Here is a 6000-nt window from a genome sequence, read left to right on the forward strand (position 1 = left end):
GCCGTGATGGCAATTTAAAGATGTTTACCACAAAAAATAACAATGCGCAAAGAGCCAGGGTTTACATGATGCATCTATATTTTGTAACTGTAAAGCAGAGTGGCGCAGCGGAAGCGTGCTGGGCCCATAACCCAGAGGTCGATGGATAGAAACCATTCTCTGCTAGTCGGAATATCTAGAAATATTTCAATCAATGAAATGAATTCCAATAACATATTTAGTCTAGCCTCAATAGATAGCATGAAGTGTTCTACTCACAATATTAGTGATACATAGCGCTCATTTTAAAACAAATATCCGTTACGAAGATGATTGAGCGTGGGAATGGTAGCGAGACTGGGGTGGATTGAAAAATAAAGAACGAGTATACCTATACCTTATTCTCATGAATTTCAGACCTTGCTAGTGCTTGGTTGGTCGTTCATTTCTTTGTTCTAGTCTCATGTTGTAGACATATGTGTGCCCCAGTGGCCTAATGGATAAGTCACTGGCCTACTATGGCAGGGATTGTGGGTTCGAGTCCTGTCTGGGGTGATTTGAAGCAGAGTGGCGCAGCGGAAGCGTGCTGGGCCCATAACCCAGAGGTCGATGGATCGAAACCATTCTCTGCTATAATCAGTTATTTTCAATGTTTCAGTCTTAAAATAGCATTTAAAATCAGAATCAAGAATCCCTTGCTGCAGTACGTGTGGACTACACAACACGTATTGCCCACATCAGATGCCGTGATGGCAATTTAAAGTTGTTTACCACAAAAAATAACAATGCGCAAAGAGCCAGGGTTTACATGATGCATCTATATTTTGTATCTGTAAAGCAGAGTGGCGCAGCGCAAGAGTGCTGGGCCCATAACCCAGATGTTGATGGATCGAAACCATTCTCTGCTAGTCGGAATATCTAGAATTATTTCAATCAATGAAATGAATTGCAATAACATATTTAGTCTGGCCTCAATAGATAGCATGAAGTGTTCTACTCACAATATTAGTGATGCATAGCGGTCATTTTAAAACAAATATCCGTTACGAAGATGATTGAGCGTGGGATTGGTAGCGAGACTGGGGTGGATTGAAAAATAAAGAACGAGTAAACCCATACCTTATTCTCATGTATTTCAGACCTTGCTAGTGCTTGGTTGGTCGTTCATTTCTTTGTTCTAGTCTCATGTTGTAAACTCATGTGTGCCCCAGTGGCCTAATAAGTCACTGGCCTCCTAAGCCAGGGATTGTGGGTTCGAGTCCCGTCTGGGGCGATTTGAAGCAGAGTGGCGCAGCGGAAGCGTGCTGGGCCCATAACCCAGAGGTCGATGGATCGAAACCATCCTCTGCTAAAATCAGTTATTTTCAATGTTTCAGTCTTAAAATGAATAGCATTAAAAATCAGAATCAAGAATCCCATGCTGCAGTACGTGTGGACTACCCAACACGTATTGCCCACATCAGATGCCGTGATGGCAATTTAAAGATGTTTGCCACAAAAAATAACAATGCGCAAAGAGCCAGGGTTTAAATGATGCATCTATATTTTCTAACTGTTAAGCAGAGTGGGGAAGCGGAACCGTGCTGGGCCTATAACCCAGAGGTCGATGGTTCGAAACCATCCTCTGCTAAAATTAGTTATTTTCAATGTTTCAGTCTTAAAATGAATAGCATTTAAAATCAGAATCAGGAATCCCTTGCTGCAGTACGTGTGGACTACCCAACACGTATTGCCCACATCAGATGCCGTGATGGCAATTTAAAGATGTTTACCACAAAAAATAACAATGCGCAAAGAGCCAGGGTTTACATGATGCATCTATATTTTGTAACTGTAAAGCAGAGTGGCGCAGCGGAAGCGTGCTGGGCCCATAACCCAGAGGTCGATGGATAGAAACCATTCTCTGCTAGTCGGAATATCTAGAAATATTTCAATCAATGAAATGAATTCCAATAACATATTTAGTCTAGCCTCAATAGATAGCATGAAGTGTTCTACTCACAATATTAGTGATACATAGCGCTCATTTTAAAACAAATATCCGTTACGAAGATGATTGAGCGTGGGAATGGTAGCGAGACTGGGGTGGATTGAAAAATAAAGAACGAGTATACCTATACCTTATTCTCATGAATTTCAGACCTTGCTAGTGCTTGGTTGGTCGTTCATTTCTTTGTTCTAGTCTCATGTTGCAGACATATGTGTGCCCCAGTGGCCTAATGGATAAGTCACTGGCCTACTATGGCAGGGATTGTGGGTTCGAGTCCTGTCTGGTGTGATTTGAAGCAGAGTGGCGCAGCGGAAGCGTGCTGGGCCCATAACCCAGAGGTCGATGGATCGAAACCATTCTCTGTTATAATCAGTTATTTTCAATGTTTCAGTCTTAAAATAGCATTTAAAATCAGAATCAAGAATCCCTTGCTGCAGTACGTGTGGACTACACAACACGTATTGCCCACATCAGATGCCGTGATGGCAATTTAAAGTTGTTTACCACAAAAAATAACAATGCGCAAAGAGCCAGGGTTTACATGATGCATCTATATTTTGGAACTGTAAAGCAGAGTGGCGTAGCGGAAGCGTGCTGGGCCCATAACCCAGATGTCGATGGATCGAAACCATTCTCTGCTAGTCGGTATATCTAGAATTAATTCAATCAATGAAATGAATTGCAATAACATAGTTAGTCTAGCCTCAATAGATAGCATGAAGTGTTCTACTCACAATATTAGTGATGCATAGCGATCATTTTAAAACAAATATCCGTTACGAAGATGATTGAGCGTGGGATTGGTAGCGAGACTGGGGTGGATTGAAAAATGAAGAACGAGTAAACCCATACCTTATTCTCATGTATTTCAGACCTTGCTAGTGCTTGGTTGGTCGTTCATTTCTTTGTTCTAGTCTCATGTTGTAAACTCATGTGTGCCCCAGTGGCCTAATAAGTCACTGGCCTCCTAAGCCAGGGATTGTGGGTTCGAGTCCCGTCTGGGGCGATTTGAAGCAGAGTGGCGCAGCGGAAGCGTGCTGGGCCCATAACCCAGAGGTCGATGGATCGAAACCATCCTCTGCTAAAATCAGTTATTTTCAATGTTTCAGTCTTAAAATGAATAGCATTTAAAATCAGAATCAAGAATCCCATGCTGCAGTACGTGTGGACTACCCAACACGTATTGCCCACATCAGATGCCGTGATGGCAATTTAAAGATGTTTACCACAAAAAATAAAAATGCGCAGAGAGCCAGGGTTTAAATGATGCATCTATATTTTCTAACTGTTAAGCAGAGTGGCGAAGCGGAACCGTGCTGGGCCTATAACCCAGAGGTCGATGGTTCTTATCCTCTGCTAAAATTAGTTATTTTCAATGTTTCAGGCTTAAAATGAATAGCATTTAAAATCAGAATCAGGAATCCCTTGCTGCAGTACGTGTGGACTACCCAACACGTATTGCCCACATCAGATGCCGTGATGGCAATTTAAAGATGTTTACCACAAAAAATAACAATGCGCAAAGAGCCAGGGTTTACATGATGCATCTATATTTTGTAACTGTAAAGCAGAGTGGCGCAGCGGAAGCGTGCTGGGCCCATAACCCAGAGGTCGATGGATAGAAACCATTCTCTGCTAGTCGGAATATCTAGAAATATTTCAATCAATGAAATGAATTCCAATAACATATTTAGTCTAGCCTCAATAGATAGCATGAAGTGTTCTACTCACAATATTAGTGATACATAGCGCTCATTTTAAAACAAATATCCGTTACGAAGATGATTGAGCGTGGGAATGGTAGCGAGACTGGGGTGGATTGAAAAATAAAGAACGAGTATACCTATACCTTATTCTCATGAATTTCAGACCTTGCTAGTGCTTGGTTGGTCGTTCATTTCTTTGTTCTAGTCTCATGTTGTAGACACATGTGTGCCCCAGTGGCCTGATGGATAAGTCACTGGCCACCTAAGCCAGGGATTGTGGGTTCGAGTCCCGTCTGTGGTGAATTGAAGCAGAGTGGCGCAGCGGAAGCGTGCTGGGCCCATAACCCAGAGGTCGATGGATCGAAACCATCCTCTGCTATAATCAGTTATTTTCAATGTTTCAGTCTTAAAATGAATAGCATTTAGAATCAAGAATCCCTTGCTGCAGTACGTGTGGACTACCCGACACGTATTGCCCACTTCAGAAGCCGTGATGGCAATTTAAAGATGTTTATCACAAAAAATAACAATGCGCAAAGAGCCAGGGTTTAGATGTTGCATCTATATTTTATAAATGTTAAGCAGAGTGGGGCAGCGGAAGCGTGCTGGGCCCATAACCCAGAGGTCGATGGATCGAAACCATCCTCTGCTAAAATCAGTTATTTTCAATGTTTCAGTCTTAAAATGAATAGCATTTAAAATCAGAATCAAGAATCCCTTGCTGCAGTACGTGTGGACTACCCAACACGTATTGCCCACATCAGATGCCGTGATGGCAATTTAAAGATGTTTGCCACAAAAAATAACAATGCGCAAAGAGCCAGGGTTTACATGATGCATCTATATTTTGTAACTGTAAAGGAGAGTGGGGCAGCGGAAGCGTGCTGGGCCCATAACCCAGAGGTCGATGGATCGAAACCATTCTCTGCTAGTCGGAATATCTAGAATTATTTCAATCAATGAAATGAATTCCGATAACATATTTAGTCTAGCCTCAATAGATAGCATGAAGTATTCTACTCACAATATTAGTGATACATAGTGATCATTTTAAAACAAATATCCGTTACGAAGATGATTGAGCGTGGGATTGGTAGCGAGACTGGGGTGGATTGAAAAATAAAGAACGAGTATACCTATACCTTATTCTCATGTATTTCAGACCTTGCTAGTGCTTGGTTGGTCGTTCATTTCTTTGTTCTAGTCTCATGTTGTAGACACATGTGTGCCCCAGTGGCCTAATGTATAAGTCACTGGCCTCCTATGCCAGGGATTATGTGTTCGAGTCCCGTCTGGGGTGATTTGAAGCAGAGTGGTGCAGCGGAAGCGTGCTGGGCCCATAACCCAGAGGTCGATGGATCGAAACCATCCTCTGCTATAATCAGTTGTCTTCAATGTTTCAGTCTTAAAATGAATTGCATTTAAAATCAGAATCAAGAATCCCTTGCTGCAGTACGTGTGGACTACCCGACACGTATCGCCCACTTCAGAAGCCGTGATGGCAATTTAAAGATGTTTACCACAAAAAATATCAATGCGCAAAGAGCCAGGGTTTAGATGTTGCATCTATATTTTATAACTGTTAAGCAGAGTGGGGCAGCGGAAGCGTGCTGGGCCCATACCCCAGAGGTCGATGGATCGAAACCATCTTCTGCTAAAATCAGTTATTTTCAATGTTTCCGTCTTAAAATGAATAGCATTTAAAATCAGAATCAAGAATCCCTTGCTGCAGTACGTGTGGACTACCCAACACGTATTGCCCACATCAGATGCCGTGATGGCAATTTAAAGATGTTTACCACAAAAAATAACAATGCGCAAAGAGCCAGGGTTTACATGATGCATCTATATTTTCTAACTGTTAAGGAGAGTGGCGAAGCGGAACCGTGCTGGGCCCATAACGCAGAGGTCGATGGATCGAAACCATCCTCTGCTAAAATCAGTTCTTTTCAATGTTTCAGTCTTAAAATGAATAGCATTTAAAATCAGAATCAGGAATCCCTTGCTGCAGTACGTGTGGACTACCCAACACGGATTGCCCACATCAGATGCCGTGATGGCAATTTAAAGATGTTTACCACAAAAAATAACAATGCGCAAAGAGCCAGGGTTTACATGATTTATCTATATTTTGTAGCTGTAAAGCAGAGTGGCGCAGCGGAAGCGTGCTGGGCCCATAACCCAGAGGTCGATGGATCGAAACCATTCTCTGCTAGTCGGAATATCTAGAAATATTTCAATCAATGAAATGAATTCCAATAACATATTTAGTCTAGCCTCAATAGATAGCATGAAGTGTTCTACTCACAATATTAGTGATACATA

The 6000-nt window shown here is 42.1% G+C and overlaps 4 non-coding genes across 4 annotated transcripts; all 4 read left to right on the forward strand.

Moving 5' to 3' along the window:
- The first annotated feature begins 1258 nt into the window (after positions 1-1258).
- On the forward strand, positions 1259-1330 carry trnam-cau (transfer RNA methionine (anticodon CAU)). Its single transcript has one exon. It is a non-coding gene; the product is annotated as a tRNA-Met (tRNA).
- A 207-nt stretch (positions 1331-1537) lies between these two features.
- On the forward strand, positions 1538-1609 carry trnai-uau (transfer RNA isoleucine (anticodon UAU)). The gene has a single exon. It is a non-coding gene; the product is annotated as a tRNA-Ile (tRNA).
- Positions 1610-2981: 1372 nt separating this feature from the next.
- Positions 2982-3053, forward strand: trnam-cau (transfer RNA methionine (anticodon CAU)). Its single transcript has one exon. It is a non-coding gene; the product is annotated as a tRNA-Met (tRNA).
- A 929-nt stretch (positions 3054-3982) lies between these two features.
- Positions 3983-4054, forward strand: trnam-cau (transfer RNA methionine (anticodon CAU)). The gene has a single exon. It is a non-coding gene; the product is annotated as a tRNA-Met (tRNA).
- Positions 4055-6000: the final 1946 nt, after the last annotated feature.

This window comes from Gadus morhua, chromosome 6 (assembly GCF_902167405.1).
Source record: "Gadus morhua chromosome 6, gadMor3.0, whole genome shotgun sequence".
Lineage (NCBI taxonomy): Eukaryota > Metazoa > Chordata > Actinopteri > Gadiformes > Gadidae > Gadus > Gadus morhua.